Below are 11,872 nucleotides of genomic sequence, written 5' to 3'. Positions count from 1 at the left end.
GGTTTTCATGGTCTAAACCATGAAAAGCGGGTAACAAATTAAAATATTTGGAGGGATTTAGAAATCCCATTTGGGTTTGCTAGAAGCGATGCAAGATTTGGGGCTATCGCTCAAGGCTTTGTAGAAGTCGAGAGAGGAGTCTCTCTTTCTTCCCCATTATATCGGTATGGTGTGTGTGGAATAGTAGCTAGAGGTGTAGTGTGTGGTATACTAGATAGACTTGATTGTTGATGTTGTTGTGTATTTCGTTCGGTGTTTTATGCGACCGGACCTTAATCTCATGCAAGACTAAGTCGAGCTTAACTACACATGCAACACTCCAAACAATTACGATATACTAGTATAAACCTCTAACGAGGAGATGCGAGGTGTGGAAGAAAGGAATGCGATTGCGTCCTTGCTTAAGCTTATGAATAGCGTCTTGTTCTGGCGTGTTGAGTGTATATAAGAGAATAGAACACTGAAAAACTTGACAACTTCGAAGTTCAAATCAAACCGTGGAAATCCACGGAAATTGAGGAGAAGGTATCTATCTATCTATCTTTTCAAAGCTCAAGGCAAAGTCGAGCTCGGTAAGATAAGATTGGTCGCTCTCTTTGAAGCGTGGCTGGCTTCGGTGTATAAGCGAAGTCGAGTAAGATAGCGGTCGCTCTCTCTTTGAAGGCTTTGAAGGTCGTCGTTTTCGTGAATTTTTCCAAAACTGAAGCGGCAACCACGGTATGAATCAAACAAGGGTGGGTGGGTGAAATGGGACTTAAAAATTACTAATTCTATTATGAAAACAATGCTAAAGTGCAACTAAGATGGCAGCGGCGCCATTTGATAAACGTAAAATGATTAGTTTACCTACGAAATAAACGATGAATTCAAAACGTAAGTAAACTAAACTGTGATTGATGCTATATAGTTTATCAAATCTTTCTACTCTCAATCCTATGAGATATAGTGGAGTAGATAAGTTCGTTCCACTCCTAGTGCTCTAGCATGGATGTTTTCTAATCTAACTAGTCGGTTTTAAGTCTATGAGAGTTTTACGAAGGGAATTATACTACGATGCAACTACCCACAAGATGCAACTAAGATCGATTATCTAAATAATTATGGGAATGCTACGTTGATTCTATGATAAGGAGTTAGAGGGGGATTGATTCCACCTTAACTCAACTTAATCCACTAACGACGAATCGTAAGTAATCGAATTGAGCTGCCAGCGAGAACAATTTGGTTATTCCTAATCCCTAATTATACATGGCATTTCTACCAATTCATAACTAGCATGTGAACAATTAAACCCATTCTCATGGTGAACTAATCATTTCTAGAGTGGAATAGAAAATACGACGACTTTACGATAATCGGAATCAAGCTTTCATCAAGGCTTCACAACCCCCTCTAATGGAGGTTTAGCCTTGAATCATTCCGCAATCATTTCCATTTAGATTAAAACTAAACATAATATAAAGCATTGAAATTTATTTAATTAAACAATAATGAAATCTAATTTAATGACTAAATTGAACTAAGGACATGAATTGAAATTAGATCTAGAATTGGAATTGACAAAATCGAAATGGATAAAGAATACTACTTTATTGATCTAATCAAATGAAGAACAAGATTCAAAGGTTTAATCTAATAAGGGATTTAAATGGAACTAAAACTTAATTTAATTAATAAAACTAGATCTATAATTCTATATCTTAATTTAGGTCTAACTAGCTACCATTAACAAAGAGCTAAGCTTTTGTTTTATACATCAGATCAAAATTCGTGCATGGGCTTGGAGCCATGGGTTGGGCGAGAGAATCGGGGCCCAAAACCCAGTCTTTCGATCAAAAGGCCTCTTCAGCTGCAGTTGGCTTCCACAGACTTTTCGTCCACTTCTGCTCCTCTGATTGGGTCAAGGCTTGGACCATTACAAAGCTCTTTCGAGCGGTCGTTTTGACATAAGGTATGCCCAATTCGAGGTCTGAGTCCAAAGATACGGCTTTTCGGAAGTTCTGCTGACTTTTGCTCACGTATCTCGCTAAAGTGGTACATTTACGCACATAATGGACTTTGAAGCCTGAAATGCATAAAAACGCGTAATCAGTGTTAACTCTTACTTATTATTCACATAATTGGTCTAACAGTATGATTATTAAGGGGTTAAAACTACAGTTTTGGGCTCTTATCATCCTTGTCCTTGTCTCTAGGGAGCTTGGTTGTAATTGGGTGCTGGCCTAACATTTTGATTATTATACTCTGGAGGTGCAACTTGTTGATTATTTCGCCAATCGAAATTGGGGTTTTGTCATCAAGGTGTGTTAGGTTCGCTATTAATGGAATAAACATTGTCCGGATGTGTGGATGGATGTTCATAGACTAGAGGACAATAGGAGTCGGGATGCCCAGGACTCAAACATAAATTATAGGGAATAGAGTTGACATTCATGATCGGGGTAGGCTTTTGATGAACAGAAATAGCTTCTACCTTTTTAGTGAGGGATTCAATTAGAGCTTTAAGCTCAAGATCATATTTAACCTCAAACATACTGGTAGCCTTAACTGTTGAAGAAGAACTAGTTGAACGGGGGATATTGTCACTATTATTATTATTATGCTTTGTTTGATCTTTTAAAAATTTATAAGCCTCTGATGTTCCCTTACTGAGGAAACTACCCCCATTTATTATGTCAAGCACCTCTTTGTGGTGGTGCAACAGTCCCTTGGAAAAGGCACAAACTAACGTGTCTTTCGCGAGGTTACGGTGTGGACACTCTATAAGAAGATCGGTGAAACGATTCCAAGCCTCTGAAAATTCCATAAATAGTTGAACAAGTTTGCCCTATGAGTCCACAGAATTAGGGGCTTGGGCCGTTAACCAAGATGTCGCCTTATCGGCTAAAGTGAAAGGAAACACCCTCAGTTTAATTTGTTCAGCAATAACCATACGATGGTGGAATGTAGTAAGGACTTGGTCAATCCTATGCATGTGCTGATAAGGTTTTTCATGGTCTAACCCATGAAAAACGAGTAATAAATTAAATATATTTGGGGGGATTTTGAAATCCCTCACTGGGTCTGATAGAACGATGTAAGATTTTGGGCTATCGTTCAAGGCTTTTTAAAAGTCAGGGAGAGGAGACTCTCTTTCTTCAGCCATTATATCAGGTGTGGTGTGTGGTATGCTAGCTAGAGGTGTAGTGAGTGGTATACTAGAAAGACGTGTTTGTTGACGTTGCCGGTTGATTACGTTAGGCATTTTTCTTCAGCCTGACCTTAATCTCATGCAAGGCTAAGACCAATCTTAACTAAACACGACAACACTCAAAACAATCCTGATATGCTAGTATAAACCTCTAACAGGAGATGCAAGGAGTGGAAGAAAGAAGTACCTGAATGCCTCCTTGCTTCACTTATGAATAGCGTCTTGTATATGCGAGCTCAGTGTGTGTAACAAGTTAGAACACTGAATAACTTGAAGAAATGGTACTTTGAACTAACCTGTGGAAATCGGGCAGTTTAGAAGAGGGTGCGGGGTGTCCTCTGGTTCAACCTTGTGAATGGTGGCTCATGTCAAACTTCGAAGTTCTAGCATTTCGTGCGGTATTTCGAACTTTGCCTTGGTAGGGTGCAGGGCACACTCAACCTTGTCTGATGTCCAGTGTTTTAGGCACGTGTCGCGCTCAAACTTTGCCTACCAAGGGCACGGTCGCGCTCCGTGTATTCCTGCGAAGTAAAACTCAGTTCTGAAACCAACAACGGGCGCGCTCAACCTTGGCTGATGTCTAGTGTTTTAGGCGCGTGTCGCGCTTGAACTTTGCCTACCAAGGGCGCGGTCGCGCTCCGTGAATTCCTGCAAAGTAAAACTCAGTTTTGAAACCAACAACCACAGTTAGAATCAAACAAGGGTGGGTGGGTTTAATGGGACTTTTGGAAGACTAACAATACTAACGAAAACAATTTTAAAGGGAACTAAGATGGCAGTGGCACCATTTGATAAACGTAAAATGATAGTTTTACTCACGAATAAATGATGAAACTTAAACGCAAGTAAAACTAAAACTATTTTGTGTGCTAATTATCAAAGTTTTTCTACTCTCGAATGCTATCGTAATAGAGTTGGAGTAGAAGATTCGTTCCACTCATAGTTTTTTAGAATTAGCATTTACTAAGATTATCAATCTATCCAAAGTCAAAGAGAGTATGATGGGATTTATACTACGATGCAAATTATGCTAACAAGATACGATAATTCAACTACGAAATGCTAAATTGACACTATGATAAGGAATTAGGGGGGATTGATTCCACCTTAACTCGACTTAATTAACTAGAGAAGATTCGTCGTAATCCAGATTGCAATACTTTCACATAGCAATTGGTTCTTCCTAATCCCTAGTTCTTCATGGTAATCTCTACCAACTAACATCTAGCATGTGAAGCAATCAAACTCATTCTCATGGTGAACTAATTACTTTCTAGATTGGAATGAAAAATTACGACTATTCTACACTAACGACAATCAAGCTTTCATCAAGGCTTCTTCAACCCCTAATGGAGGTTAGCCTAGAATCATTACACTATCATTTCTATATGAATTTAAACAAGACATGATATAAAGATTCTAAATTTGCTTATTTCAATTCAAATGGAAATCTAATCATGCAAGATTTAATTGAAACTAATAATGATAAATAACTAAATCTATGAATTGAAACTACAATGATTTAATGAAAATGAAACTAGATTATGAATAACTAATTAACTTTATTGATCTAATGAATAGCAATAACAATAATTCAATAACTGAATTTAAAACAAGACAAAACAAACTAATTAATTAATTGAGTCAAAATCTAGATCTAGAATCTACTTGCTTAAGAGTTACGTCTTGTGTGTTGAAATGGAGGAGACAAGATCCATATTTTCGTGCATGGGCTGAGGAGCCATGTTTTGGGCCGGAAAATCGAGCCCAAAACCCAATCTCTTCAGTCCACAGAGCCCTTTTTAGCTAGATTTGACTTCAGTAGACTTTTCATCCACTTCTGCTCCTCTGATGGGGTCAAGGCTTAGACCATTGTAAAACGATTTCCGAGCCGGTCGTTTTGACATAAGGTAGGTCCAATGATAAGAGCCCAAAACTGTAGTTTTAACCTTGTAACAGTCATACTTTTAGACCAATTATGTGAGTAATAATTAAGAGTTAACACTGATTACGTGTTTTTATGCATTTCAGGCTTCAAAGTCTATTATGTGCATAAATGTGCCACTTTAGCGAGATAAAGGAGCAAAGGTAGGTTACTAAGAAGTTCCGTGATTAAAGGCCAAGATTCAAGAAGACAAAGCCTTTCTAAAGCCCGGTCAAAAGCTGAAAAGTCGTTTGGCGAAAACAAAACACAACAACTTCGAAAAAATTTTTCATTTGTATCTTTGGACTCAGACCTCAGAATGGGGCCTACCTTATGTAAAAATTACCGGCTCGGAAAGAGCTTTCCAATGGTCTAAGCCTTGATCCAATCAGAGGAGCAAAAGTGGACAAAAAGTCTATTGAAGCCAACTCCAGCTGAAGAGGCCTTTTTGGACTGAAAGAATTGGGTTTTGGGCCTGATTCTCTGGCCCAAAACATGGCTCCAAGCCCATGCACGATTTTTGGATCTAAAAATATAAAAACCAAAGTTTAACTCTTTGTTAATGGTAGCTGGTTAGACCTAAAACTATAGATAATTCTAGATCTAGTTTTCATTTAATAAAATTAAGTTTAGTTTAATTTCAATTATTGTTTTAGATTAATCTTTAGAATCATTGTTCTTCATTAGTTTGATAAATAAAATAGCTAGTTTGTCAATTTCGATTCTTGTCATTTACAATTGTATAAATCTAAATTCCCTTATTACGTAGATAGCTAGACCTAAATTAGTTAGATTATTAATTTAGTATTTGAATCATTGTTTTATTATTCATTAGATTAATAAAATAGTGTTCTCCATAATCTAGTTTTATTTCCATTAATTGTTTAGTTTCAATTCGTAGATTCAATTATTTGTCATTATTAGTTAATTTAATTATTACATTAGTAGTTTTGAATTGAGTTTAAACAAGCAAAGTTTCAATCTTTATATCATGTCTTGTTTGAATTCCATTAGGAATGATAGCGTGATGATTCTCGGCTAAACCCCCATTAGAAGGGGTTGAGAAGCCTTGATGAAAGCTTGATTCCAATTATTGTAGAGTCGTCGTAATTTCCTTTCCACTCTAGAAATGATTAGTTCACCATGAGAATGGGTGTAATCGTTCACATGCTAGTTATGAATTGGTAGAAATGCCATGTGTAATTAGGGATTAGGAGTAACCAGATTGTTCTGCGAAGTAGTTCAATTCGGATTACGACGATTCATCGTTAGTAGGATTAAGTCGAGTTAAGGTGGAATCAATCCCCCTCTAACTCCTTATCATAGAATCGACGTAGAATTCCCATAGTTGTTCTAATAGTCGACTAGTTGCATCTTGTGGGTAGTTGCATCGTAGACTAGTTGCCTTTTCGTAAATCTCTCATTAAACTTAGAGTAGAGTAATTAGACTAGAAAACACAGCATGCGGAAGGACTAGGAGTGAAACGAATCATCTACTCCACTATATCTCCATAGGATTGAGAGTAGAAATCTTTGATAAAATATAAGGCACTTAAGATAGTTTTAGTTTACTTACGTTTTGAGTTTCATCGTTCATTTCGTAGGTAAACTATTTTATTTTATGTTTTATCAAATGGCGCCGCTGCCATCTTAGTTTCACTTTCGCATTGTTTTCATAGTATAACAACTCTTCTTAAAGTCCCATTTCACCCACCCACCCTTGTTTGATTCATACTGTGGTTGTCCGTTTCAGCATTGAAAACTTCCGAGAAAAAAATTGCACGGGGCTGCGACTTCAAGTGGAGCGCGACTCGCTTCAAGTTTCGAAGCCGAGCGCCGACCAGCCCAAGCTGAGCTGGCCCAGCTCCAAACACTGTAACTTGAACTTACACTGAGCCCAAAGTGAGTGCACCCACGCCCTGAGCTGACTTTTTCCGGATTTCCACAGGTTTGATTCGAACTTTGATTTTTCAAGTTTTTCAGTGTTCTAACTAGTTATATACGAACACGCCAAAACAAGACGCTATTCATAAGCGAAGCAAGGACGCAATCAGGTATTCCTTTCTTCCACACCTCGCATCTCCTGTTAGAGGTTTATACTAGTATATCAGGATTGTTTGGAGTGTTGACGTAATTAGCTAAGTTTGGTCTTAGCCTTGTATGAGATTAAGGTCTGGTCGAACAAAACACCGAGCATAATTACACAGCAACATCAACAAGCACGCCTATCTAGTATACCACTCATTGCACCTCTAGCTACTATTCCACATACTCTACCTGACACAATGCCCGACGAAGGATAGACTCCTCTCTCGAACTTTTATAAAGCCTTGAGCAATAGCCCCAAATCTTGCATCGTTCTAGCAGACCTAGTGGGGGATTTCCGAATCCCCCCAAATATTTTTAATTTGTTACCCGTTTTTCATGGTTTCTCAGCACATGCGTAGGATTGAACAAGTCCTAACAACATTCCACCATCCTACGGTTGGTGCGGAACAAATTAAACTTAGGGTATTCCCTTTCACCTTAGCCGGTAAGGCGGCGTCTTGGTTAACTGCCCAAACGCCTAATTCTGTGGACTCGTGGGCTAAACTTGTTTAGCTGTTTATGGAACATTTTTACCCACCCCTAAAGACGGATGAGATGCTTTCCAAGATTCATTTCTTTCGACAAAATCCTCATGAATCATTTTCAGAGGCTTGGAATCGTTTCACCGATCTCCTTATAGAGTGTCCACATCATAACTTAGCGAAATACACGTTAGTTCGTGCCTTTATCAAAGGACTTCTACACCACCATAAAGAAGTCTTAGACATAATGAATGGGGGTAGTTTCTTAAGCAAAGGAGCCTCGGAGGCTTACAAATTTTTAGAGGATCAAACTAAGAAAAATAACAACTGGGGGGGTAGTGACGATATCCACCGCTCCGCTAGTTCTTCAAATACAGTTAAGGCCACCGGTATGTTTGAAATTAAACACGATCCCGAGCTTAAAACTCTAATCGAATCACTCACTAAAAGGTAGAGGCCATTTTTCTCGTTCAACAAAAGCCTATCCCGTCATGAATGTAAATTCAAATCCATGTAGTTTTCATTTGGAGCCCTAAGCATCCCGACTTCCATGTCTCTATAGCCTATGAACAGGCTTGTTCCATTAATAGTGAACCTAACTCCCCTTGGAGAAAAAAATCCCAACTTCGGTTAGAGAAATAACCAACACGTCACACCTCCGTGGTACAATAATCAATATGTTAGGGCCAGCGGCGGTTTTAACCAAGCTCCACCACGACAAGGGCGAGTGGTCGGGTCATTTTAATAATTATAACAACCAAGTTCAACCTCGACAAGGTCAAGCACAAGGTCAAGGTAGTTATAATAATTATAATGCTAATAGAGGTATCGTTAGGTAAATAATAATTATCAAAATCCACCCATAAACAATTCACGCCAAAATAGTTCAGTCCACACCACCCGTGACTACTACACCCACACAACCGGATCGTCTTGACACCTTCATACAAGTGAGCCAAAACTTTTCCAAACCATGGCTCAATCTAACCAACGGCTTCTACAATCCGTTAATAATTTAAGCCAATAGTTGGCCCAAGATAAAGCCCAACCCAAAGGTGTGTTTCGTGTCATGCAATACCTAATCCTAAAACAACAAACACGATCTTTTGAGGTAAACCGATAATATTAGTAATGAATATGAAAATGTAGGTGAGCTAAAGGCCATCACCACTCTCCGGATTCCGCAGAGTGGTTAATAACAAAGTAACTATGCCTATAGTTACCCCACCAATAAGTCCCTACACACCGCTACTTTACTAGATACCGAAATAGAAACCAAGAGCCTACCACTTTGTAGAGGTACCGGTTACAACACAACCTAAGAAACAGAAAGCCCGGGTTAAACATCCGGTGATACAATTGCTAAATATAGAGAGAAACCACCGTTTCCACAAAAATTAGCCATGTTAACTAGGGATACTAATTATGAGGAGATTAGGGGCGTTTTCAAGAATCTAACTATAAACCTTCCCTTCCTCGAAGCTATTAAAAGCTACCACACAAGTTTCTTAAGGAGTTGTGTACTAGGGCGTAAGACCAATATACCAAAAGGCGCCTTTTTACGAACAATTCCCAACTCTATCGGAACATAATGGAATTGTTAAGTATAAGGACTCGTCGGTAGTCCCCCTCTTGTCAATGCACCTTAGGAGATTCTTATCTGACGACGGCGTTATTAGACACGGGGGCTAGTGTTAACTTACTCCCCGTTTTATTTGTATAGACAAATAGGTCTAGGCGAGATGCAACCCACTAAAATGACGTTGCAATTAGTTGATCGGGTCTATTAAGTATCCTAAGGGTGTGGTCGAAAATGTCTTGGTAAAAGTTCAGGATTTCTACTATCCGGCTGATTTTGTCATCCTCGTCTAAGTCGCTAACGACTCTGTCCCGATCATCTTAGGGCCCTTCCTTCCGGTAACCGCCAATGCGCTCATTAATTACCGCGATGGTTCGATGTCCATGTCTTTTGGCCATCTTGCTGTTGAAGTAAATATTTTTAAAACAAAGACACATTTACCCGATTCGTCTATGGATGGAGAGGTTAGCATGATCGAGAGCTTCACTCGAGATTATTTCAACAACACGTTCCCTGATAATCATATGCCCAAATTTCTTTCCTTTGGAAGTTCAGACTCCAATATTTTCATCCCTACACTAGTCGATACACATATTATGGATGAGGACGAGATAGATGACTTTCTCAAAGATATAGAGGACAACCATAGTAATGTGGATATGACCAATCTAGATGAAGAATTCGATGAGTTTCTTAGAGCAGGTGATGATTCACCCTATCAAGAACTACTTTGCACAACATCCACCTCGACTCCCCTCCTTCCACCCTTTCAAAGGAATCTTGAGTTTGCACTCGATCCTTTTGTTTCTTCTGTGATTCATAATTTTTTAAATCCACCTAGTAAACAAATACTTCAGAAGAACCAAGCATTTGACACCTTCATTTTCAGACTTGAAACAGTCCCTACCTACACCATGAATGAGTTTTGTGCTAAACCCACATCCTCATTGTTTACATTCTTTCCTTCTATAACTTATCCATATCCACCATATCTTCCACAACCATTCACTTTTCCACACTTATTCACTAGGACACCCTCTCGCTCAAAGATGAAAAAGAAGGTGCATGCTAGCTTACGTTATAGGTTTATCCGACTTCGCTGTCAGTTCACTAGGTTGCGTCATAGGAAATCTTGGTGCTTGATTGTGTTTGGATATGTTTTCTGTGATATTTATTTATGGAATAATCCACAACTATTTCGGTTGTTGATATATGATAACCTGCATGTTCAGACATATGTTTAGATAAAGTCTCAAGTATCTGACTATAAACGACTCAACTTTTGTGTTTGGTGCATTTTCTTTCATTTCCATATATTGGTGAGTGCACCATTAAGGTAACCGGGCCCTCCCTATGGAGTGTGTGGCTGTAAGTACCGGATCCTAAGTCCACGTTTAACATAATTCACGTTTTCCACTCTTGCTTGTTTTCTCGAATTTTTGAGTCATGTTTCTCTATGGGGTGAATTATGTCCTTATTGCTTATTGTTTTTCTATATATTAATCGGTATTTATAAAAATAAAAAAATAAAAAAAAATATGTATACATATTAAATAATAAACATAGTAATCTAAGAAGTTTCGGAAATCTGACTTTAAAAGACCCACTTAAAAAAAACAAATTTTCTAAACTCTATTGTAAAAAAATTTGTTTGGGGGTGGGGTGTTTGTGTTTCTGTCCTAGAATATTTTATGTCCCATTAGTGCTGTTTAGGCCGTTTAATTGTAATTCGATTTGGATTGACATATTCTATGAATTTATAGTTCATTCCTTCGCATAACGTATGTCATGCACGCACTTCGAGGCACTTTCCACTATCTTATATGTCATCCACGGTCAGAATAAAGTGTTTTATTGATCATTGGATTGGAAATTCTCTCCTGATCATTTCCATATCTCATTCGCAAAAATCGGACCGGTAACGAAGCGGCAATTTTAGTTTGAAGTTGCGCGAAAAATCGAAAAATTCAAAAATTTCGAATTGGGCTTGGGCCCAACCCGTGCGCACCGGCAGGGCACCCGCGCCCTTACCTTTGCACCAACAGTCGCGTTCTTCACTTCCAAGCCTCCATTAACGACCACCAAAGCTTCAAAACCTAAAAAAAAATAATAATAAGAAACCTAAACTAACCCACGCCAACCATAAAAAATCCACTTCAAATCTTCTCTAAATCCTTTCACTACCACCTCCACCAAGTTAAAAAACCAAAAACTACTGAAAATTTCAAATTGTGAACTGTCGCGCCACCACCGCGCCACCACCACTAGTTGTGTCATTCGGTCGACTCAAATTCCAACACGACATCCCATTTACACCCCCACAAAATTCCTAACACTTCAATGGCTCAACAACGTCGAATCTTGCCAGAGCAAGCATTTACTGGCGACCACTTCGGCCATTTTACGGTGATGAAATGATCAGTAGAGACTGGAATAGCTTGTGGTACTCGACTGAAGCCTTTTACCACGAAGACTTAGTCCGATGGTTTTACAACACGAAGGAAGTGGAGGGGACTAGAATTTTTGTTATGGTGGCGAAGAGGAGGAAGGAAGTAACTACTGGGTTGTTGGCTGAGATTCTAGGCATTCCGCCTAGAATCCATCCGATG

Source organism: Coptis chinensis, chromosome 6 (genome assembly GCF_015680905.1).
Source record: "Coptis chinensis isolate HL-2020 chromosome 6, ASM1568090v1, whole genome shotgun sequence".
Lineage (NCBI taxonomy): Eukaryota > Viridiplantae > Streptophyta > Magnoliopsida > Ranunculales > Ranunculaceae > Coptis > Coptis chinensis.
The sequence above is the reverse complement of the archived record's forward strand: the minus strand, read 5'-3'. Positions refer to the sequence as shown.